At 47.2% G+C, this 25903-nt stretch overlaps 1 long non-coding RNA gene across 1 annotated transcript; it reads right to left on the bottom strand.

The window, feature by feature from the left end:
* Window positions 1-11472: 11472 nt before the first annotated feature.
* Window positions 11473-14803, bottom strand: LOC144335524 (uncharacterized). Its single transcript, XR_013406453.1, has 3 exons — window positions 14650-14803; window positions 13298-13589; window positions 11473-11618 (listed from the first exon to the last, which is right to left on the bottom strand). It is a non-coding gene; the product is annotated as an uncharacterized LOC144335524 (long non-coding RNA).
* Between the last annotated feature and the right edge of the window lie 11100 nt (window positions 14804-25903).

Here is a 25903-nt window from a genome sequence, read left to right as displayed (position 1 = left end):
AGAATGTGATAGAAGAGAGAAGGGAAGAGAACAGAATGCATCAGAATGCATTGCACTTGGTTTGTGTAAATGTGGTTTCATGAAACTTACGTTTCTGTTTTATTTACTGATAGGTATGTGTGCCCTTGGTCACTATGTAAAATGTATTTTGTCCTGTGGATCATAGTTTAAAAAATTTGAGGCCACTCCCCTAGGAGAGGTCACCCAGTTCCCTCTGTTTACACTGAACTGACACTGCTAAGGCAGACCCTCCCCTGAGAGCTGGTTCCATAGGGGTGGAGAAAGAAGTTGCAGGCTGCTGAGCACCTGTGCAGGGGTGAGATAAACATTGCAGAGAGGGGAGAGGAAAGGGCCAGAGTAGAAGCCACTTCTGTCACTTTTGCAATAGCAGCTGCAAGACACTGAGTGCCAACAGCACACAGGGCCTTCTGCCAAGTGCCTTAGATGAGTTGTCCGTTTCAAGTCTCACCACACACCATAAGAAAGAGGAGTACTAGTATTTTTATTACTGACCCATTTTATAGATGGGGAAACTGAGGCTCACGTGCCTGTGGACACATTGTTTGTACACTGCAAACAAAACTTGGTTTTAACCCCAGGTGAGCCCAATTTTTCAGCCCATGCTCTCATGCTCTCATGCTCTCACAGTAAACAGTTCCTCTTTGGGGTCTGGTGTTGGCCCAGCATCACCGATCGAGGTCTGCCAGCCCACGCCCAGACTGGATCCAGGGCAGGCAGGGCCAGGAAGTGAAGGAGCCCAAATTCTGCAGCCCAGGCCCCCGGACCGATGGCTGCGAGGGTGGCAGCCTGTTCCCAGCCCTGCTCCTGCTCGCTGCCTGCTTTGCCATCGCAGAATATGCTGCTAATTATAACCAAACACAATGAGCAATTGCAGCCTGCTGGCGGTGGAGCACTCGTTAGAGGTCTGGCAGGCTTTTCATTCGACTTTCCCCGCAGCCTGAAGGCGGTGACGGCAGGAGCCCTGGGCTCCAGCTCCCTCCTCCCTTTCCTGCTCCCTCTGCTCTGGGCCGGCTCCACTCAATTTCATCAGTATTTACTTAGTTCCTACTGTGTACAAGCTCTGGGTTCAGTGCTTGAGGGTGGTGGGGAGCGGGTGGAATTACAGCCGGGCCTCTGTTCTTGCCTTCAGTGAGTTCGCCGTCTTCGTTTTCTCTTAATTAGAATTTTAAAAGCCAGGCACGATTGTGGCGGTGAGAAGAGAGGTTTTGCTCAGCTTTGTGTACTTGACAGTTTCTTTGAGGCCCTTTCTTGGGCTTTGTGAAATTTTTTTTTCTGCCGTTCGATAATGTGGAGGCACAAAAGTGCTTGCTCTGCATAAATGATCTCTGATGGTGCTCATTTGTCCCAGGGAGAGAAACTCTTTCCAAATCGTGGAGAATGTATACCTGGGCCAATATAAGAAATGCATAAGACATTACAGGCCTTGGAACCCAGAGAAGGAGATTCTGAAATGCCTATATTGAGGGCTCAGGAATCTGGGAAGGGTGTGAGGGGAAAGACAGCCTCAGATGGTGGGACATCTGCCTCTGGTTCTGGGGAAATACACACAGCTATTTCTGGGTTGATCTTCAGCCAAACTTCAAAGTAAGTCAGATTTATCTTTTGGTCCCTTCATCTCTCTCTCACGCTTCCTGGCATCTAAATTCCTTCTGGTGTACCCAAGGGACATTCTTCCTGCCCCCTATTAGGGCTTCCTTATCTGCCATCAGCCAATTACATTAAGGTTTTTGTTGCAAATTCATCAAGATATTATTCCTCCAGGGAGCCATTATGGATGGTTAGGGATAGTTGGGTCCTGTTTACTGAGGAGTCCTTGATGTCTCCCTAGCAGAATGACTGCCCAGAGCAGTACAGCATGATAGCATGGTGTGTATTTGTGGAGAGAATGAATGAAGAGCTGGGAGTAACACCGGAGAACATCTGGTCCTCATTTTGCTGTGGGGGAAAAGCAATCTAAGGCCCAGCAGTAGGGTGACCAACTGTTCCAGTGTGCCAGGGACTGAGAGCGTTTCCAGCATGTGGGACTTTCAGGTTTAAGACCAAGCAAACTGGTCATTTTATGATGGATTGTGATGAGTAAACTAGTATGAGCTGTATGAGAAAGCAGGGAAGAGGTAGGATTTTTGTGCACAAGAAAGATGGGAAGCACCAGACAGGGGAGAGAGCAAAGGCCTGGAGAAGGCAATTTTTAAAAGAAGAAAAATAGATACAGCCAATAGATTTATGAAAAAAAAAAGTTCAGACTCACCAGTAATAACAAAATACAAACTAAAGGAATTTTCACCTATTTCCAAGGATTTAACACCATAGAACACCCTGAGAAACCAAGCACTTTCATTCACTGCTGACAGAAATCTAAACTGTTTCAGTCTTTCTGGTGGGGAAGTTTGGTTCCAGGTTTTAAATTGTTTGGTCACAGGGCATAGATACCTCATGCCCTGTTTTCTTAGAATTTGGCCTTAAGGAAATAATTGGAAATATCATCAAAGTTTTGGCAGTTAGGGAGGCTGAGGCAGGAGGATTGCTTGAGCTCAGGAGTTCGAGGCCAGCCTGGGCCACATGGTGAGACCCCTTTTCTTTTTTTTTTTTTTTTGAGACCGAGTCTTGCTCTGTCACCCAGGCTGGAGTGCAGTGGCACGATCTCAGCTCACTGCAACCTCTGCCTCCCGGTTCAAGTGATTCTCCTGTCTCAGCCCCACAAGCAGCTGGGCTTACAGGTGCATGCCCCACACCCCACTGATTTTTATATTTTTAGTAGAGATTTCACCACGTTGGCCAGGCTGATCTTGAACTCCTGACCTCACGTGATCTGCCCGCCTTGGCCTCCCATAGTGCTAGGATTACAGGCAGGAGCCACTGTGCCTGGCGAGACCCCCTTTCTACAAAAATAAAAAAATTGGCTGGGCATAGTAGTGTGCTCCTGTAGTCTCAGCTACTTGGAAGCCTGAGGTGGGAGGATCACTTGAGCCCAGCAGACAGAGGCTGCAGTGAGACATGATCAAGCCACTGCATCCTGGGTGAAGACAGAGTGAGACCCTCTCTCAAAAAAAAAAAAAAAAAAAAGAAAAGAAAAGTTTGGGGTACAAGGATGCTTGCTTGCTTATTACAGCTTCATAATAAAATCAAATTGGAGAATGAGTGCAGTGGCTCATGCCTGTAATTTCAGCACATTGAGAGGCCAAGGTGGGAGGATCGTTGAGCCCAGGAGTTCAAGACCAGCCTGGGCAATATAGTGAGACCTCATCTCTACAAAAAATTTAAAAATTAGCTGAGCATGGTGGTACGTGCCTGTAGTCTCAGCTACTCAGGAGACTGAGGTGAGAGGAGGCCTCGAGCCCAGAAGGTCGAGGTTGCAGTGAGCCAAGATTGCATCACCATACTCCAACCTGGGCAACAGAAGGTAACCCTGTCTCAAAATAAAATAAATAAAGTCAAATTGGTGTCAACCCAAAATTTTCTCTTAGGAGGCTGAATGAACAAAACAAATTTCTTGCTGGTCTTTCTGGTGGTCAGCCCCCACCCAGTTTTTAAGCCAAGCAATTCAACTCTCCTTTTGTCCCCTCTTCCACTTCAGGTTTATGCCCTAAGCCTATATTTTAGATTCCAACAATTCTCTCCCACAGAGGAATTTTGCCATTGGCTCTTAAGCTATCTTTTCTAGTCATTCTCAGCTTGCATCACTCACATGGTGCGTAGGTTGTTCTGACCCTTGGTGTAGTTACTCTGGTCAGAGCATTTTTGGTTGTAAATAACAAAATCAACTCAGGCTATCTCAGGAAGAATAATTTTTTTTAAATGGTAGCAGATATTGTTGGATGTGGGGAATTAAGCCTCAAAGGAGGCCCGCCTAAAATACCTCTGGACTAGCTGCTCCTCAGTAGACTGGCTTCTTTCTCATTTGACCCAATACTGAGTTTTAGTCTCTAACTCTGGTCCTTACAGTGTGCCCACAGGCAAGTGACCTAAGTGTGGCTTCATCTGTAACAAGGAGATATTACTAGCTTTTATCACATAGAACTTACTAGGTGGCAGGCAGTATAATAAAAAATATAACCGGCTGGATTCGATGGCTCATGCCTGTAATCCCAGCACTTTGGGAGGCCGAGGCGGGTGGATCACCTGAGGTCAGGAGTTCCAGACCAGCCTGGCCAATGTGACGAAACCCCATCTCTACTAAAAATACAAAAATTAGCCAGGCGTGGTGGTGCACACCTGTAGTCTCAGCTACTTGGGAGGCTGAGGCAGGAGAATCCCTTGAACCCTGGAGGTGGAGGTTGTAGTGAGCTGAGATCACACTGCTGCACTCCAGCCTGGGTGACAGGGTGAGACTCTGTCTCAACAAAACAAAATAAAACAAAACAAAACAAAATTTGGTTTTCATGTCCAGTTCCTGATACAGAGCTCCTAGAACTCTTGGAATTTCCAGAGTGATTTTTTGTTATTGATAAGGAGCCTCTTTTAACCATACCTGAGTTTATGCTCATGAGATGGCCAGGATGGGGTCCCTGGAGAGCTTCAAGATGGGGGCTGACCACCAGAAAGACGGCGATTAGAGGGAAGAGGGTAGGAACTTTCAGCCTCACTCTCCCCACCACCCCCAACTCCTGGAGGTGGAGGAGGGCTAGAGATTGGGTCAGAAAATCTTTTGAACAAAGAAATTCAAAGAGATCCAAGTTTGGTGAATGCAGAAGACAGAGGCTTCTACACTCGGCACCCATTCAGATCTTGCCCTGTGAAGCTCTTTATCTGGCTGTTCGTTTGTATCCTTTATAATAAACCAATAAATGTAAGTTGTCCTAACAAATTACTGAACCTCTTCGGGGGTGGTGTGGGGATGCCTACATTTGTAGTCATCTGGGCAGAAGTGTGGTTAGCTTGTTATTTGCAGCTGCCACCGGAAGTGGGGGGAGGCAGTCTTGAGGGATTGATCCCTTTAACTTGTGGGAACTGAGGCTAACTCCCGGTAGTGTCAGAACTGAATTGAGTTGAATTGCTGGACACCCAGTTGGTGTTGGAGAGTTGGTTGGTGTCAGAAAACACCCCACACAGGCACTGTCTCAGCACTAAGTATTAGCTCAGTTGGTTCTTTTAACAGCCCTATTAGATACATGCTATTACCGTCTGCCATGCATGTGCATTTGTGTGTGTGTGTGTGCACACACATGCACTCAGATCCTCTGCTTCTCCTCTTAACTTGGTTGTGCATGTGGCTCCTTAATAGCCAACCCAGTAGTAACTCCCACCCCCCAAATTAGAACCTGGACTGTCCCTTTGTGTCCCACTGGCTGTCAGGCTCTGTCCTGCTACTGCTCCCTGTGACAATCATCTACTCTGTCCCCATCACTCCCCCATTCATGAAAGACCTGAGCACGTGGCTCACTATCGCTCTGTTCATCACTATACTCAGCATCATTCCTGGTCTGTGTCTATTAGATGACCCCTCCAATATTCTGCTTCCAGTTAATTAACCTTCTCACCACCAGTGACCTGTCCCTCCCTGCCTGCCTCAGCTGCCCACTCCCATGATCTAATATAGATCTTATCACCAGCAGTAACTGTGCCATGTCCAAAATTTCCATTTCAAGTAGCTTTCTTGGACCACTACCTCATATCTGTTCAACTTGCTTCCCTTGTACACCCACTCCTATACTCGTCCCCCCAGAAACCTTCCTTCCACACACTGGTCCCCCAGTCCTTTCACTCATTCATTCCTCCATTCTATCACCTCCCTCACTGCTCAGCTTATAATCCATGGTCCAGCACAATAAATATACTTACATAAACCCTGGGGCCTTGTAGTGACATTAAAATATGTCTGCAAGTTCTTTGATGCTTGTACTCATCAGCTTGGCTGCCATAATGAAATGCTCTAGAGTGGGTGGCTTGAGCATGGATTTTTTTTTTTTTTTTTCTCACGGCTCTGGAGGCTAGTAGTCTAAGACTAAGATTCTGGCCAATTTGGTTTCTGGTGAGGATGCTTCCTGAATTGTAGATGGCTACTTTCTTGCTGTGTCCTCACGTGGCTTTTCCTTGATGTGTGGGCACAGACAGAGAGATAGTAAGCTATTTGGTGTCTCTTCTTAAAAGGAAATGAATTCTATTGGATCAGAGACCTACCTTTATGATCTTATTTAACATTAATTTGTTTCTTGGAAGCCCCATCTCCAAATACAGCCATACTATGGGTTAGGGCTCCAACACAGGAATCTGTGGTGGGGGCAGACATAAACATTCAGTCTGTAACAACACTACTCCCTCTAAAAGGTGGGGTCTAATTCTCCTCCCCTTGGATGGGGACTTGACTCAGTGACTTGCGTTTAACAAATAGAATGCAGCAAAAGTAATGCAATGTCACTTCTGAGCATAGGTCAAGGAAGGATAGCTTCTGCTTAGGTCTCCCTCTCGGACTGGTAGCTCTGGGAGAAGCTGGTTGTCATGCTATGAGTACACTCTGGCAGTCTATAGAGGGTTCCTGTAGAGGAACTGAGTTGTCCACCAACCACTACTACTGACTTGCAAGCCATGTGAGTGCGCCACCCTGGAAGCAGATCCTCCAGCCCTAGACCAGCTTTTAGATGACTGTAACCTGAGGTAACATCTTGACTGCAGCCTTGTGAAAGACCTCAAGCCAGAACTGCCCAGCCTGAGCTACTTCCAAATTCCAAATTGTGACCCACAGAAACCAGGAGGTAATAAATGTTTGTTGTTTGGGGGTAATTGTGTTGGAGTCTTGTGTTTCACAGTAATAGATAACAATTACAACCATTCTGATCTTCTCTCTCCCAACCTATAGGCCTAGCAAAATCAACACTTGTCAAATCTGACTTTTAGCTATTTCACGCCTGCACTCCAGGTGTTAAAGGTGGCTGGATAAAAACACAGAGCTGTACTGAAAGGTTTCCCTTTAAATTCATCACCACTGACCTCGGAGGACACATTGCTGCCATATTGCTGCCCAGCAATCCTACACTGTTTTCCCCAGGCGAATCGCCTCTCCTACTCCCTCTGGCAGATGACTGCATCACGCCTCCTTTCTTTTCAGGCCTGCACGCAGCTCTCCTTGCTTCTCACTTTCAGCTGATGACATCATTTTTCCCCCACTGAGAAAAAAAAAAGAAATCAGAAAAGAAAAAAATCACATCCTCCCACCACCAAAAATACCAACCTCCAGAAGTTGTGCCCACGTGCCCCACCTTTCCTCCTCTCATGATGAATGAATCGTCCATGTGTCTGTCTGAGGCCAGCCCCTCCCCTTGCACACTGGATCCCTTCTTCTCTTGCTTATTAAAAAGCATCACTCCAGCAATTATCCACTCTCTCATCTGCGGCATCAAATTTTCCATCTCAACTGGATCATTCCCATCAGCATACTGATGGGATGTAACAACTCTCAGCTTTAAAAAATATCCTTGACCCCACATTCCCTCCAGTTACTTCACCATTTGCTAACCATTCAGAGCAAAACTACTGTTTCTATTTCCTCACCTCCTAGTCTCCGTCACAGGCTCCAATCAGCCTTTCATCCTTATCACGGCAGTGAAACTACATTTATCAAGGCCACTGATGACTTCTGTGTTGACAGATTCCATGGTCAATTCTCTGTTCTTATTTGACCCATTGGTGGCATTTGAAGTCATGTGATCACTCCTTTCTTCTTGAAACACTTTCTTCAGTTGCTTCCAGGACACCAGGGTCTTTCAATCCTCCTCTGACTTCACTAGCTGTTCCTTCTCCATTTGTCTTTTTTAGATTTGCTTTTTCACTTTTCACAACCTGTAAAATTGGAATGGCCTAGACCTTAGCTCTTGAATAGCCTCTGCTCTCTTCTCTTTCCTTTCCTTATGCTCCCTTTTCCTCTCCTCTGTACCCTTCCTTCTGGGTGGCCTTATGTGATCCCTTAAACACCATCCACATGCCATAGACCTCCTATTTATGTCCCTAATCTACAGCATCTCACTTGAGCCCAGGATGAATAAAGGCAAAATTTGTGTTCATTTTCCTCCCTTTTTGGCACATCTTTCCTCACCTCTCAGTGGTTTTCCTTTCTTCTGATACCCAGTTTATTCATACTCAAGGGTAATAGATAGGATTAAAACATTACCTCCTGCTTAGCACACTGCCTTGCACATAACGGAAATATTAATCAAATGTAACTAAATTACTCCTTTCAGGGAACAATATTCATATCTGGCCTAAAGGCAAAGTTATGCCTCTCTACTTGTGAAATTTCAGATCTGTGCATAGATGGTTTAATCCTAATCAGGCCTGGGATGGAAATGGGGGGATGGGGTGTGGATTTTTGAGGGCGAGAGACTTTTCTAGAATTGCTTAAATCAAGCTGATCACAGACTCAGCCTTTCTGTAGGGTGTTCTTGGTGTTTTCTCTGTCTTTTTTGGTGTTGTTATGGCCAAGATGAAATAGAATGCCTGGGTGGCTCGGCAAAGCCCCACCCTGAGTTTTAGTGCTGGCTGCCTGGTGGTGTTAGTCCAGTGGTTAGACCAGGGTAGTGACAGGCTGCGGATTCATTTTCCACTTAGCTTTTCACAGAGAGACCCTATTCTTCAGTCACTGATTGATCCCTTAACTTGGTCAAAAATTGGCGCATCGTCTAGCCTAAAGATTCAAAGTTAGACCTTGACATTTGACTGAATCATTTAAAAAAGTTTCAAAAGTCAGAACTTCCATAAATAAGAGTACAATCTTTCCCCCATGCCCTCTCTAGTTTACCGTGATAAAGTGACAGTCAATGAGGTGACAAAGCTGTGGAAGTCCTGGGGCACTGGATCAGTCAAGGTCCTGTCACTCAAGGAAGTGAGGCGAGTTGGACAAGGGCAATTTACAGGGCCGAGGGAAGCAACACTGGGCAGGGAAGCACCCAGGGCCAGCAACAACAGGGAGTCACTACTGCCTCTAGGCTGAAAGTGTAGGTAGGGAGCACTGACCAGATTCCAGGGACAGCCACAGCTGTTGGAGAGCTACCTGTGACGGGAGCCTTGGCCACCCATCAGCCCGGCAGAGTGGGAGATGAGAGAATGAACATCCTGACCTTCTCTTTGTCCTTTCCATCTCTTGTAAATGCTTCCCATTGGCCAAACCCAACCAGGAAGTGGATGGCAAGGGAGCCTATTGGTATAGACAACATAAGGCAACCTCTTGGATCTCAGAGAAGAATAGAGAAGCCTGGAGAGTACAGCTGAAGGAGCCAACAGAGAATATCCCACAGACTTGTTCAGAATTACAACTCCAGGGTCCAAAGCTATTAGAAGGCAATGTTCTTAAGGTAGCTGGTTCATGGACCCCTGTCTCCACCAGCAAAAACAACTAAAGCTGATGTTCTATGCTTCCATATGGGGTACTAGAATAACCTTCATGTGTATGAGACTGGAAGTCTGTTCCCTGATGATGCTGATGTGACAAGGATAAGATTTATTGAAGTGTGAGTATTCTAAGGAATATTTTAGCTTAATAATCTAATATCTGGATCTTCTGGGTACGGATTTATTTTTATTATTATTATTTTTTGAGATGGAGTTTTGCTCTGGCACCCCGGCTGGAGTGTAGTGGCACAATCTTGGCTCACTGCAACCTCCACCTCCTGGGTTCAAGCGATTCTCCTGCCTCAGCTTCCCGAATAGCTGGGATTACAGGCATGCACCACCATGTCTGGCTAATTTTTTTTTTTTTTTTTTTGAGACGGATTCTTGTTCCATTGCCAGGCTGAATCTCGGCTCATTGCAACCTCTGACTCCTGGGTCCAAGCGATTATCCTGCCTCAGCCTCCTGAGTAGCTGGGATTACAGGCACGCACCACCATACCCAGCTAATTTTTTGTATTTTTAGTAGAGACGGGGTTTTACCATGTTGCCCAAGATGGTCTTGATCTCCTGGCCTCGTGATTTGCCTGCCTTGGTCTCCCAAAGTGCTGGAATTACCCATGTGAGCCACCGTGCCCAGCCTAATTTTTGTATTTTTAGTAGAGATGGGGTTTCACCATGTTGCCCAGGCTGGTCTCGAGCTCCTGACCTCAAGCGATCCTCCCGCCTTGGGGCCTCCCAAAGTGCTGGGATTACAGGCCACTGCACCTGGCCTGGGGTACAGAATTGGGAGAATGATGGGAAGAGAGACTGGGAGAAGAGGGAAGGACCTGACACAAGAGGTAATATCACCCTATATAATAAAGAGCTCAGAAGGAAGGGGATATTTGGGTGCTGGACAGAGTATAGGAGCTTCGAGCATGTCAAAAGCCCTTAAGTAGCTGGCTGTGAGAGAATTAAGGAAAAAGTGGCTTTAGAAAAACATTGCCAAGTGTTTCTATCTCTTCAAAAGACACAATAAATACTTGGAATTTCTTTTAAGATTTCTTTCAGTTGCTGAACTATGTTCCTTTCTATGAGCCTCCAAGCAGAGTCTGGGCCATATGGGGCCTCCAGTCTTATTGGAGTCACAATACAAGACCTTCTGGATGGTTCTGGCAACCAAGGACTGGCCAGAAAGCACTCCACACACCTCATCCTCTATCCTCTGCACTTTAGCACACAAGCCTGGAAACTTCTGAGGACTTAGTTTCCTTCCAAGGGGTTGTAACCTTACCCAATGATTGCTGCAAAATGGAAGGGATGATTATTTTACCTTTGGCACAGAAGCCAGAGCAGGTAAACAAGTTGTTAGTCACTCAGTAAGTCAGCTATAGAAGCAAGGAGACATAACCCAGGTCTCTGGACTCCGTGTGGCCTGTGTTCTGCTCAGCTGGCTGGCTGCAAATTCTGTTTCTTTCCCTTTCTAGGAAATGAAAATTCTCCCCTCTCTTCCCTGAGAAGGCTCAGGCCTGCTTGGTTTAGGTTTTCACCAAGGGACTGTGGGATAAGACCAGATTCTGAGCCTTTACAAAATCATTCCTTTAGTTCTTAATTCCTTTCTTGAAAGCAGTTTAAAGTGTGCAGGGGCAGGAGACTAAGCCCTAGTACTAGGACTTGGGGGTTGTGAGCATGGGGGCATGACTATACCATGATCTGAACTTCCCAGCCATGCAGCATACTGTGTCAGATGTGGGCTCTGATCCGGATGAGATATTGCTCAATCTGGGCTAATAAGATGTGGAGAGACATTGACTGAGGGGTTCTGGAAAGAAGTTTCTACTTTCTTCCATGATGACTATTTTAAAAGCAGCTTGCTGTCTCTCCTGAGATTGAACAAAGGTGCAGACAGCTTTGGTTGCTGCTGGCAACCACGTTGCAACCTAGAGGATTGAGAGTTTTAAGATGAAGTTGACATCATGGAAGACAGAGTGGAAAGACAAAAAGAAACAGCATAGAGCAGATGGATCAGACCTTGCATAAAGCCCACCCCACCTCAAACTTCTTTTTAATTGTCAAGGACCAATAGGTTGATTGTTTAAGCCAGTTTGAGTTGTGCTTTATGCTACTGCCATAAAAACTATCCATTATCCTGATACCTTATGGCAGCTCAGATTCTCCATGCTGCCGGCTCAGTAACAGGAAGGCACAGTTTGGTCTGAGAAGATTCTGTCCTGATGCAGGTAATGTGTTGCTCTTTCTTCAGTGGGTGGCAGGGAGGTCAGGCAAGTTCATCTCGCAGCCTGGGGAGAAGGAGTGGTGAGTTAGGTCATCTGGCAAAGGCATGGCTGAAAGGATGCCTCATGTGCTTGAACATGATGCTCTGGGGGCTTAGAGGGCTTGGGCTGCTAGATCCATGTGGGCAGGTGTTCTTTACCTGAGGTTCCTGGACTCCTAGGGTTTCTATGGAAGAGTGTCAGGAAGTCCAAGAAACCCTGAAACTGTATGAAGAATTTTGTATGTGTGCATATTCACCAGGTTTTCAAAATGAGAGAATTCCTGCCCTATGTTTAAATGGTATATGGCCCTCTAAACCCATCTGCCTCCGTTTCTCCTTCTCATCAGACAGGAGTGACTAGTCCTTTTTCTTCTTACTCTCCAGAAGGGATGAACATCTGGAAGATCATAGAGGGTGGCTAAACCTATTAGATGGAAAACATCCTTTTTAAATTATCAGACAGTGCCAAGTTATGGGGAGAGGACTTCACGCTTGTCCTGAAGTGAGAGAGTCCATCTGAAACTGAAGACAGCCAGGAGCATAGATGAAGAAGGATGACAAAAGTCAGACATGTCCTTTCTGCAGGAAATCCAGGTACATGGATACACACGAACATGTATGCTGTATGTCATGTATGTATATGGAGTAACAATTAACATTTGCATTGTCTGATGGTTTCCAAGAAGTATTTCATAACATTGCCTCATTTGGTCTTCATACAGGCCACAGGAGCTGGGTATCACACTTTTCCCCCAGGTTCAGGGAGTGAAGTGCCCAGGGTCTCTCCATGAATGGTGATGCTGTAAATGAAATTCAGGTATTCTGTCTCCTCACCTGGCGCACTAAGCCCTATGTTAGTCTAAACCTGGCTGATCATCAGTATCACCTGGCTGCTTCTTTAAAATCCTGAGTCTTGGGCTCCATACCAGTTCTAGAAATTCTGATTCAGGATGTCTAGGACAGGGCCTGGGTATTTGCATTTCTGGAAGCATCCCAAGTGAGCCTGAAGACTATCTAGATTTTTAGAATTTGGCCCTTGCAGGGGTTGGTGCACTGATACAGCGGACTCTTAAAAGATGGGCAGCTGGGTGTGGTGTCTCATACCTGTAACTTCAGCATTTTGGGAGGCCAAGGTGGGAGGATAGCTTGAGCCCAGGAGTTCAAGACCGGCCTGGGCAACATAACAAGACCTCGTCTCTACAGAAAATTAAAAAAAAAAAAAAATTAGCCAGGGTGGCACATACCTGTGGCCTAGCTACCCGGGAGGCTGAGGTGGGAGGATCGCTTGGGCCTGGGAGATTGAGGTTGCAGTAAGCAGAGACTGTGCCACTGCACTCTAGCCTGGGTGACAGAGCAAGACCCTGTCTCAAAAAAAAAAAAAAAAGGCAATCGTTCAAGTTCAAAAGTAGCAAGTCTCTAATGGTGGAATTTCAGGCTTTGAGGCAGACAAATGGATGCAGAATGTATTTTGGGGAAGGAAGATATCTTGTTACGATGTGTGGTAGCTGTGTATTTGCCACGATGGCTCTCCACCACAGAACTTCCCACATGTGTATTACCTGCTTGATGTATACTATACACATATAATGTCAACAAAACTCTCAGAATGAAGAGCAAACACATCTAATAAACATGTGGAGTTTTAGAGCATGCAAGCTTTTTTAGGGAAAAAAATATGGAAGCATTTTCAGTGTCAAGTCTCACCACGAGGCAGGCTCTTCAAGCTGGAAGAAAGGCATCCGGAAATACGAGTTTGTCATGGAAACGCTGACGGGGCTTCAGCTGAGTGATGCTCACAGGTGCAACCCAGAATGGCACAGCCTCTTGTGGCTTATTTACATCCCAGCCTGCTGAATGAGCTCGCTTTTCTTGTCGCCTGGCCCCTGGGGCTTCTTATCAGGAAGAACTGTGGCTGTGGCTGTGTTTCTTGGAGGGGGTTTTCAGCAGGAAATTACAGGGGGTCTTAGGATCAGTTTCACATCTGGGAGAAAGGCTCCTGGAGAGAGTGGAGAGATGAATGAGGTAAAGAATGAAGAAAAGGAGGGAAGGAAGGAAAACATACTGATTCTAAGTGCCAGGAGTGACCCAAGGAGCGCACAGGCATCACCTTCATGTCTTCATCACCATAGGCTGTAACCCAGTGAGGTACCCAAGGTTATCCCTGTGTTACAGAGAAGGAAACAGGCTGGCAGCACCCAGAGGGGAGCTAACAACCACATCCTTGGGTAGACTAGATGGCCAGTGGTGCAAGGATTGGGAAGCTTCCCCTGAACCCACCACTTTGGCTGACACCAAAAGCCCTAGAGCAGGGAACAAAGGCCCTCTCTTGACAAGCAGGGAGAAACCTAAAGAGGCCATTCCTCCTGGGAGACGCTGCACGCTGACTCCCCTGAGTCCTGTCAGGGTGTGGATGACTGACCACGACCCTGTGCTGCAGGCAGGCTATGCTCCAGGAGGGACACTGGGTCCTTGAAGATACAGGTTCTCTGTTCTTCCCAGCCAGGCTCCAGGAGCCACGGCAAGAGCCAGACAAGGGCATCAGTTGCTTTATGGAGCCAATAGGTGGGGCCTAAGAGGCTGGGGGAGGGAGTTGGGAATAGGAAAATGTTGTCTATGGGACGTTTCCATTTGGCAGAGAAAGTGTGGTCCCTTAGGGGCTCTCAATCCAATACGATAGGAGAGACAAGAGCTCTGCACACATGGAGTCCAAGAAAGATGGAGGAAAGAAGGCACAGGCCAGAGATTCTAGGAGCTCACAGACTGAACAGGGAAAGACCTGTTTTTCCCAATCCTGGCCACAGACCTCTGACTAACCACCTTGGGAACTGCCCTGGACTGTGGCAAGAGTTGGGGTGAGACTCAGACCCCCCAAGTCCTCTCCTACACATTTACAAGGTCCCCAAAGTATCCTTCTGCAGCGCTTTCTATCAGAGCCATCTGCTCCCGGGGGCTTGCAGCTTTGGCCAGGACTAGCGAGTGGCTCTGCTGGGAGTCTGCTCTAATTAGGCCCAGGGCCACTCCCCAGCCCCATCTGTCCTGAGCAACATGAGTCCCACCTTTTCCTCCTCACCAGGAGCCTTGGGAGCTTGGGAGACATTCCAAGGCTGGCTCTGACATGAATTTGCTGTTCAGTGCGCCAGGCGATCAGAGCTGACTCCTCTCCCTTTTTCCTTGGAGGTGTTGATAGTAACAGCAGCGATGAGCTGCCAAGTTGGCAGGAGAACAGAGCGACTGTGCACTGCGGATGGAGGGGGGTGGGAAGCAGCAAGCCGGCAGAGGGCTGGGCCAGAACGACAGTTTGTTTATCCTCAAATTGAAAGGGTCCCTCCAGTCTCAGCCACCAGCATCTTGCAGGAGGGAGGGAGACTTCCTAGAAGGTGGAGGCTCTGTGGGGAGACCCAGGGTTGGTGATGTGGGTATTGCTAAAGTTGAGTGGGTGGAAAGGATCTTCTGGTTGGGCCTGAAGTCATCAGCCAGCCTGGCCCCAGAGGCAGGACAGAGACGCACCTTTGCTCCTGCTGTTGAGGTGGCTGTGGAGTTTCTAAATTGGAATGCACCTGGAGTGGGGAACTAGAGTTCTGAACCTGCTTCCTCCTAAACACAGAGACCTCAAGGAGCACTTAGGAGGGTACTCATGCTCTGTCAATCAAACGAACCTGGGACCTTGGGCTAGTATTTGAATCCCTTGAACCTTAGAGATTAATAATATTTACTTTAAAGCTTTGTGTGGGGATTCAATAAAGTAGTGATGGCAAAAATTTGTCTCCTGTTTACTCCAGGGCAGACACTGTGCTAAGAGTTTTCTGTATGTGCATGCATTTAATCTTCAAACTTTATCAGATGGGTACTATTCGTATTCCTATCTTATGAATGAAGTAACTGAGGCACAGGGGGGTAAGTAGCTTACTCAGTGTCACAGAGCTAATGAGTAGCCACGTTGGGGATTTGAACCTAGTAGTGTGTTGCTGAGGCCTATGTTCTTAGCCCCTGTACAAATTGTCTTCACAGTGCAACTGAGCTCTGAGCAGGGTGCCTGGCACAGAGCAAACATTTAATGAATGTTAGCTACCATCATGACTCCCTGAGAGCCAGTTCCAGACAGGGGACCTAGGCTCCTGATATCTATACCAGGGACTCCCTGGGGTCCTAGGTTGTCGTCTTTCCATCTTTTGTTTATACTATCTTGCTCATCCTAGGAGCTGGAGGAACTTCTCTTTTAGAGAGATTGCTGCTGGCCTTCCCTGCTTCTCTCATCCCCTCCTCCCAAAGGCAGAGCAGAGGAATTCTCGGCTTCTTCCAGTTACCCTCAGCCTGCAAAGAAAACATAGTCTGCTGTGTCTGCTGCCAGTTCCTCTCTGGCGACAGCCACAACCCATTTGCTCAGCACCAGCCCCAGCCTGTGCTGTGGGTAGAGCCTGGAGCCTGGGGCAGGACCCCAGTGCCCTATGTGAGAGCCTGGGTCAGTTACTGCAAGGCTGGGCCTTGGGGGCCACTTGAAGGGATAGGCATGGCCCACATAATTTCTGGAAGACTCTGGCTGTAAGAGTGATGACTGAAGGTTGGTGTGCTGTATGCATAAACTCTATTTTTGGCCTTTTTTTTTTTTTTTGAGACGGAGTCTCACTCTGTCACCAGGCTGGAGTGCAGTGGCGTGATCTCGACTTACTGCAACCTCAGCCTCCTAGGTTCAAGCAATTCTCCTGCCTCAGCCTCCCGAGTAGCTGAGACTACAGGCGTGCATCACCATGCACAGCTAATTTTTGTATTTTCACCATGTTGGTCAGGAGGGTCTTGATCTCCTGACCTCATGATCCACCTGCCTTGGCCTCCCAAAGTGCTGGGATTACAGGCGTGAGCCACTGCACCCGGCCGCATAGACTCTTTCTAGGGTAGGAAATCCATTGTATCAACATGTTCTCAATTTTGGGAGGTTCATTAATACAGCCATGCAAATTGGTAACCAGCTTTACAAGCTCACTAAACTGTGCTACTGGCCACCCTTACCTCTTGTCAGGTGCCAGACAAAGAATCCTGTGCCACTTTCTGGGTGGCCAGAGCTACTTCCTGCTAGTTGGGAGACAGCAAAACCACAGCCAGGAGCCCGGATTACTGACTGCTTCCTCGGCCTGAATTCTTCTCTGGGACAATGAAACATCAGGCGTTTGTGTGGGGGAAAGGAACTGCAGTGTGGACACCTCAGAACAACACTGTTTTGTTTATGTAAGCTGTGAAGCTCTGTGGGTATGTTGGCTACAGAGTCACGCCCCCATTTCCATCACATAAGAACTGATGACAGGAGATCAGGTAGGGTTGGGAAGCTGGGCCTAAAACTCTGCTATGAGGCCAGGCGCGGTGGCTCAAGCCTGTAATCCCAGCACTTTGGGAGGCCAAGACGGGTGGATCACGAGGTCAGGAGATCGAGACCACCCTGGCGAACACCGTGAAACCCCGTCTCTACTAAAAAATACAAAAAACTAGCCGGGCGAGGTGGCGGGCGCCTGTAGTCCCAGCTACTCGGGAGGCTGAGGCAGGAGAATGGCGTAAACCTGGGAGGCGGAGCTTGCAGTGAGCTGAGATCCGGCCACTGCACTCCAGCCCGGGCGACAGAGCGAGACTCCGTCTCAAAAAAACAAAACAAAACAAAACAAAACAAAACAAAAAAACTCTGCTATGAACTCAGAAGGAAATGGAATATTCTAAATATTATAGAACAGACACAGCAAGGATATAGTATCTTCTAGTTAGAAACTTTTAATTAAAAGAATGTTCACTCCATAGGGATCAGCTAGAACATGATGGTCAATAATTATAAACAGCTGAGCATGGTGGTGTGTACCTGTAATCTCAACTACCAGGGAGGCTGAGGCAGGAGGATCACTTGAGGCCAGGAGTTTGAGGCTGCAGTATGCCACGATTGTGCTTGTGAATAGCCACTGCATGCCACCCTGGGCAACATAGCAAGACCCCATCTCTAATTTTTTTTTTTAAATTATGAACAAAATGGACAGTCACAACCCAACAATTTCTTTACCATGCTCACTACACAAGCAGCACTTAAGACTCCTTAGGCATAGGAGTACTCTGCCTGGGCCAGGGAGGTGGAAAGGAAACTGAGGCGCCAAAGTAGAAGAGAGGTCCTGAGATGTTTCAAGGCACACATAGAAGGCAGTTGCCTATCACCACACAGGCTGACCACCATCTTAGTCTCTGGGATCTAAAATATTCAACTTGGGTAGTAGTTCATGCCTGTAAACCCAGCACTCTGGGAGGCCAAGGTGGGAGAATCGCTTGAGCCCAGGAGTTCAAGACTGGCCTGGGCAGCATGGCAAGACCTCATCTCTACTAAAAATAAAAAATAAAGTTAGCTAGGCATGGTGGCACATACCTGTAATCCCAGCCACTCAGAAAGCGGAAGCAGGAAGATCCCTTGAGCCCAGGAGTTTGAGGCTACAGTAAGCTATGATCATGCTGTGGACCCCAATTTGGGCAACAGAATGAGATCCTGTCTCAAAAAAAAAAAAAAATTCAACTCGGTTTGTTGGAGATTTGCTTTTTCTAGTGTTGTGACAGAAGCCAGAAAGAGAAAAGAATGCCTTATAGTCAACTCACTGGCACATGCTTGTTCTGTAAAGTAAATTACAAGGGTCTTAGTTTATTGTGCCCAGAAATGCATTTATTCTATTGGACCTTGAGGGGCTCATTCACAATACATGACAAATCGTCTGAGGGGTGGGTGTAGCGGGAGACTCTCTCGAGGAGTGAAGAACGACTGTCTGCTTCCCGCTGCTGGTTCAATGTGGTGCCAAGCAGCAGTCAGAAGAAAGGCATGAAACCAGGTGAGGTGAGGAGCAGAGAGCCGGAGCTGAAAGCAGAGGGCGGAGTTGACCATGAATGAGAATATTAAGGTCAAGGCAAGAGCTATAGGGTGTGGACACCTGCCTGCCTGTGAGAGAACCCCATGGGACTGGGTGGCGGGAAGAGGGCACGCTCCCCAGTGCTTGACCTCCTGGGATGGGGCACATGGCAGGCCAGTGCAGAGGCAGGAGGATGCCCTGGATGACCTGTGAGAGAGTTCTTTCCCTCTGGAGGCCTTGGGAGGAAGCCAAAATGGGCCTGCAGAAGTGGGTCAAGGTTCAATTTTCCTGAAGAAGCCCTGAGCTGGAGACAGGATGCATTGACTATTTATTTATTTACGAGGCTATCGATTATAATGCAGCTTTTCCACAGGATCCTGAGGCAGCTCGAGTTGGGAGAAGAAACCTCCTACCAGCTCATTTTCTCTGTCCTGGAGATGTCAGGTGTTCAGATAGGCTGCCTCCCTCCCTCCCTGGTGGTTTTCTCTCCTCTCCCCACCCCTCTGCAGCCCTCACCTCTGCACACCCTGAAGGATGGAGGCTCCAGAGCGTTCCTCTGGTCTCTCAGGTCTGGCTGTTCTGGGTTCTTTCCAATATTTAGGGCATATTCCACTACTCCAAATCCTGAGAGCACAGGCTGTGTGCTCCACATGAATAGATGAAAGATTTCTCAGTTATGAAAGGCCTCTGAGATCTTCCAAGCAAAACTCTTTTTTACTGAGGAGGAACAGAGGCCAAGGAGAAGTGATTTCTCCCAAGTCACACAAGGTGAGAGGCACAACCTGGACAAGCATGAGGCCTCCTGATTCCCCCAGGTGACGATCTTTTTCACTCTACCATGCTACCTCCCAATAGGGCCCCTTTGACTTGAAGTGAACCCCCAGACAGAACCTTAATGCCCACTCTTTCCCCTCAGTCCAGGGTTGGGGTGCCCCTGAGCTGGGAATCACTCTCGGGGGCCCTTGCTCTCATTGGCATTCTCCCAGCAGGCCTCTCCTTGGTTTGTTTTGCACTTGGTGACATCTGTGTTCTCGGTCTGCACCACTCCCAAGGAGAATAGAGGAGGTTCTGCTAACCCTAGGGCAAAACAGAGGGTGGTGATAATGACCACAGGCCTGATCAGCCTCGCCTGGCCTCTCCCTCTGCCTTCTCCATGGGCCACCTTTCCTGAGGCTGCTTCCAGCCTTTGTGCCCCAACACTAGCCTTCTGGTGGGTGGAGATGCCATGTCCACTAGTTCCTGTGAACAGAAATGGCTCTTCTCTCTTGGCCCTGATTGCAGAGCTCAGGCTCCTGACAGAGGCAGGAAGAGGCCTGCCCAGATGGACAGAATCTAGGATACTGGCCAACACTGCACCATGCCCCAAGGGCTGTCTCCCCAACTTTGGAGACCCTGAATCTTGGCCTAATTGGATGTGGCTCTAAAGATGAGGGTCATTACTTAGGGCTGGGTGGGCACTTGGCCCTATCAAGATTGTCTATGTCAGATGCAGGGGCAATGCAGCTGTAGTCCCAGCTACTCAGGAGGCTGAGGTGCAAAGATCACTTGAGCCTAAGAGTTTAAGGCCAGTCCAGGAAACATAACAAGACCACATCTCTTTAAAAAATAGACTAACACAAAAACAAAAGATTGTCTATGTCCCTCTACCTCTCCTTAAGTTCATTTTGCCATTCATTGTTCCAGGGTTTAACCCCAGCCCAACTTACTGCCTTTATTTGATATTTCTTCCCTTCCTACAGGCTATGCTATCGCCAAAAGGAATTTCATACAAGCACTGCATTTTCTTCCTTTATCCCTATTGTTCTATAATGCCCTACCTTCTTGCTCCACACAAGTCGAAAACTCATGTTATAAGCTACCTTCCCTGATTATAGCAGCTGATGTTTATTGAGCATCTACTATATGCTGGGCACTGCACCTTTTCCTCACAGTGACCTCAAAATTCTCCCAATTTCTCCTAGGGTTATACAGTGAGTAGCAAAGTCAAGATTTGAACCCTGGCCTGTGTTCTCCAGAGTCCATATTCGCAGCCGCTACACCATATTGCCTCTTAGGAAACAGGTGTCCTTCCCAACATTACCTTTCTCTGACTTAGGATTTGATCGGCACGTCCCTTACCACACACCACTTTTTGATTTTTACTGTAACTACTTAAATCATATCCCTTAATTTCCTTATTAGACCACGAGCTCTTCAAAAGTAAGGGCTAGGTGACATTTGGTGTCCCCACCACCAGGCCCACCGCTAGCGCAGACAGGTTTAATTAACTGCATTTCAAATGAAGGAATGAACACATGAATGAACACACGACTGAGTGAATCTGAATTGTAGTGAGGGTTGAAGTCTGTCCACGGTGGAATAGGGAGTTGGAACTTGCTTTTCTGAAGGCCTCAGCCTCACATTGCCTTTTTAAGGGCACCATGGGAAAGGAGGAGAATGGAAGAGTTTCATAGATGAGTGAGAGCAGGAGCACAAACCCCTGCATGTCTGTAATTACAGAGCCTCTTGATGCTGGCTGCTGTTGGCAGCATGCTGGGGAACGTGTTTTCAATCCTCCAGGTTGGGAACTGCTGGTACTACTGATTGCTTTGTGTGATCTGACGTGGCTGTGAAAGGAAAAGAGAGAAGGGGATAATAAAACCTCCAAGCAGTGGCCTTGCCAGCTGTAGGACCTGCTCCAGGAGCAAGGGCCTCCCGTGTGCACCCCACCACTGAGACCCGCTTTTGGTAGGGCAGAGGGGAATCTAGCCACCTCGTCTGTGCTCGACCCTTTTGGGAGCAGGGTCTCCACATGGAGCAGCCCAGGGCAGGGTGGTCTCTGGCTGGGTTAAGGCAGTGTCAATTCACTGGGAAACCTTCCAAGTTGGGAAGAGGTTGCAGGAGGTGGTGAGGTGTAAAGTTCTGGGGAGAGGACCTGAAGTGTCAGCCTCATCTGCAAAGGAGGTGTGTGTGTGTGTGTACGTGTGTGTGTGTGTGTGTGTGTGTGTGTCTGTGTGTCTGTGTTCACGCTTGCTTGAGTTAAGGGAGGGTGCCCAAAATGGGACTGTGCTCTGTCCTTTCAGGGCCCTGAGGTTCCCTGGTGGGTCTATTTTCTCCAAGGTTCTGTTCAATATTTAGCTTTTCTGGTGCAGGTTTAGAACAGGCAAATCTGGCTCCTGAGCCATGGCTAGGAGAACAGGACTCTGCCTTGATATGAAACCACCTTTGTTGAGAGGAGGTGCACTCCCACCCACCATTCCCAGCCTCCTTTCCACAACTGCCTGTTCACCTCCTGCCCAAACCAAACCACAGTCTCAAAACACTTGCCTTCACATGACTTCACTTGACTTTTACTCTGATACTTGTATTTTCAGAGCCCATTTACACCCATTTGCCTGCTTCCATTCTTATAACAGCCCCTCCAGGGGTACAGAAAGCAAAGATTCTTTTTATTATAGGTGAGGAACTGAAGCCCAGTTTCAGGTCACGCAGCAAAGTAGCAATGGAGCCCCAGGGTTCCCTGCTCTGGCTTCCTGACACCAAGTTCTTTTCCTTCTTCAGTTCTAGGTCCCTACCCATCTGTCTCCTGAAAGGAAATCTTCACAGAGAAGCTCACGCTTCATTACTAACATGCACATCAATTCTCCTGGTCCTGGGTTAAAAGCAACTCAAAACTGGCACCCTCCTTACTCTCTCCTCCTTACCTCCTTCCTCCATTTCTACCCACCCCCACCCCCACTTAAGAAGATGCTCATCTCCAGCAACAATCCTCAATATGGCTCTTGCTGAAAATGTGTGGTAAATGCCAGGGGGCTTTCCTGGGAGGAGAGCCAGTGCTGTTTGTCCTTCCTAGGAAGGAGGAAAAGGCAGTGGTGGCCTGGGTCCCAATAAATGGCCTGTCCAGGCCTGGAGAGGGGCTGAAGACAGGGTGACATGTAAGGAAACTCAGGGATATGATTTAAGTAGTTACAGGGTGATATCTTTCAAGTTTCCCTTTGCCTCACCTCCCAGACTGGGTAACCTAATGGTCACTGGATGGCCACCTCTTTAAGACTAAGACGTCATCTAGCCTGGCTCTACCCTCCATCTGAAACTTTGTCTACGTGACTTTGGGATGTTATGCATTGATTCATTCATTTGTTCAGCAAATACTTATTGATGGCTGACTATGCACCAATGTTTGCTGGAGGTGCTGGCGACACCACAGTAAACATGACAGGCAAGATTCCAAACAGTCTGAGAAAAGAACACAGTTCTTTGGCACACTGTTTTCGGGGGTGAGATGGGTGGGCAGGATAGAGAAGTAATGAGAGCTCAGAGAAGCAGGATAGCTAAGAAGGCCTCTCAGGGAAGACATGTGTCTACGCTGCGACTATAAAGACGAGCAGACCATTAAGCAGGCCAAGAGGGGGAAGAGTGTTCCAGGCACAGTGAACAGCATGTGTGCAGGCCCAGAGGCTACAGACCCATAGTACACTGAAGGAACTGAAAGAAGCACACAGGACCTGAGTGTAGCATGCAAGGGGCAGATGGAGGGAAGAGGGGGTACGAGATGAGGCTGGAGGGTGGGGCAGGGACTGGGTCAAGGAGGGCTTGAAAACCATGTTGAGTAGAATGAACTTTATCCTACAGACAATAAGCCACTGAAAGCTTTTAAGATGTGTGACATGTTCAGATGCATGTTTTAGAAAGAGATTGTTTTGCTTTTGTGTGGATTGACACTTTTCAATAGAAATATAATGAGAACCACGAATGGGAGCCACATATATAATTAAAATGTTTCTAGTAGCCACATAAACAATGTACAAAGAAACAAGTGAAACTAATTTTAAATAAATTCATCCAACATATAAATATATTATTATTTTAACACATAATCAACATAGAAATACTAAGATATTTTACTTTCTTCATATTAAGTCTATGAAATCTGGTGTGTATTTTACACTTATAGCACTTTTTTTTTTTTTTTTTTTTGAGACAGAGTCTCACTCTGTCACCCTGGCTGGAGTGCAGTGGCGCAATGTTGGCTCACTGCAAGCTCTGCCTCCTGGGTTCACACCATTCTCCTGCCTCAGCCTCCCGAGTAGCTGGGACTATAGGCGCCCGCCACCACGCCCGGCTAATTTTTTTGTATTTTTAGTAGAGACGGGGTTTCACCGTGTTAGCCTGGATGGTCTCTATCTCCTGACCTCATGATCTGCCCGTCTCAGCCTCCCAAAGTGCTGGGATTACAGGCATGAGCCACCGCCCCCAGCCACTTACAGCACATTTTGAATTGGCCTAGCTACCTTTTGAGTGCTCCAGGCCACATGCAGTTAGAGGCTATCATATTGGACAATGCAGATGTAGAGAATGCATTTGACGAAGCAAGAATGGGTATTAGGAGACAAGGGATGAAACTGTTGCTGTTGACATGGAAGATCATGATGACTTGAGGATAGAGACAGGTTTCAGAGTTACAACTCCCGGGTTTCTGCCTTAGGCAGCTAGTTGGATGCTAGGGCCATGATAAGATGGAGAAGTCAGGAAGAGTTCTGGGGGTGAGTGGATGTGGAAGGGTTGAAAGTGGTTGAAAGTGAGGAGTTCTGTTTTGGACATGTTGCATTCGAGGTGCTTGTGGGGCATCTGCAGAACTTCTGTTCGATAGTTTTTCTTCACTCCAGTTTTTTGACTGGGCACATGGTCACTCAGAATAAAAACCATGTGTGAACCTCTAAGTTCTGGCCAGTGGGATATAGGCACAAGTATTATGAATTCTGGGATGTGTCTTGGAAGAGAAAGAGCATGCTCTGTCACTGCTTTCTCCTTCCTGCTAGAGCCTGAGTGGCCATCCTGGATTAGTTGAGAGTTGAGGGTGACAGAATTATAGGTAGAAGAATCCTGAGACCCTGACACTGTGGATCCGTCACACCAGGCCTGGACTTAATACCTCTGCACTCCTATCTTGTTTGAGCCATTTTATTTGGAATTTCCTTTTATTCACAGGAAAGGGATTCTAATGAATATAGCACTTAAATGGAGATGTTCACAGGGCAGTTAGATCTTATGGGTCTAAAGCTAAGGAGAGGGGCCTGAACAGGCTATATATAGATTTGGGAATTATCAGTCTATAGTTGGTCATTGAAGCCATAGCAACATATAAGATCTCCAAGGAAGAATGGTCTAGTGAGAAGAGAAAAGGATCTAGAACAAAACTCTGAGGAACACCAACATTTAAAGAATGAGCAGAGGAAGAGGAGCCTGCTAAGGAGACAGAAGGAGTAGCCAGAGTGGTAGGAAGAAAACCAGGGAAGTGCTACGCTATGGAAGGCTAGGGAGGAGAGAGTCCCAAGGAGGGACTTGTCAACAGAAAGCAGCCATCTCTGCTTGCTTCTATGAGTGTGACAGGGTCTGAATAACACAACTTAGGGTTCTGTTGCTGTCCCAAATCCCAACAGACTAGTCATGTCATCCTTCTGCTCATAGCCCTTCAGTGGATTCTTAGTTTTTTCAGGATGAAGTTCTAGCTCCTTTGCAGATCCTTTGGGTCCCTCCAAAGTCTAGCCCTAACTCTTCTGTCCAGCCTGTTCCTTTCCCCAGCACACTGCGTCCCTGCCAGACTTGACTTCCCACCATTCCCTGCCTTGGCTCATGATTTTTTCCAAAATTCTACTCACTCTTCAAGACTTACCTCAAATGCTAACCCCTCTGTTCCCTAATTCTTCCATACAGATTAATTACCCCTAACCCATGTTCCCAGAGCATTTTGCTCACTCTTGGTCACAGCCATCACTATACTCTGACCTGTGCTAATAAAGTTGGTCGTACATATATGTGTCTCCCCAGTGATACTGTGGGTCTGAGCAGTCATAACTTCTTCTAGCTACTCATCTCCATCTCCCTCGGTGCCTCCCGCAGAGCTTGTTAGAGATGTTTCAGAAATGTCTATGGATTTAATGGAACTATTGTCCTCCCACAGACCCCAAGTAATAGTGTGATCTCTGTTTTCTTTGTCATAGTATTCTAGGGGTAGAGGTGATAGGGGAGACACTAATATAGAGAACCCTGGTATGGAGGAAAATAGACATGTTGAGTTTAAATCCTGCTGCTCAAAGAAATTGTCCTAGTCTATGTTTCCCTGACTCAAGTAGCTTGTATCAAGAACCACCTTAATAATAGAAAAGCAATAGAAAAAAATAATGAAACGAAAAATTGGTTCTTTGAAGAGATGAACAAAATTGACAAACCTTTAGCTAGACTGACCAAAGCGAGAAAGAGAGAGACAGAAAGAGAGAGAAGAAGGTGAGAGAGACTCAAGTTACTAAAACACTAAAATTAGGAATGAAAGGAGGAACATTATTATCAACCTTAAAGAAATAAACAAGATACAGCCGTAAAAAAGAACAAGATCACGTATTTTGCAGGAACATGGACGGAGGCTACCATCCTTAGCAAACTAACGCAGGAACAGAAAACCAAATACCATGTGTTCTCA

The sequence above is a fragment of the Macaca mulatta genome, chromosome 16, assembly GCF_049350105.2.
Source record: "Macaca mulatta isolate MMU2019108-1 chromosome 16, T2T-MMU8v2.0, whole genome shotgun sequence".
Taxonomy (NCBI): Eukaryota; Metazoa; Chordata; class Mammalia; order Primates; family Cercopithecidae; genus Macaca; species Macaca mulatta.
Note: the sequence above shows the minus strand (reverse complement) of the source record. Positions and strands in the feature narration are given on the sequence as shown.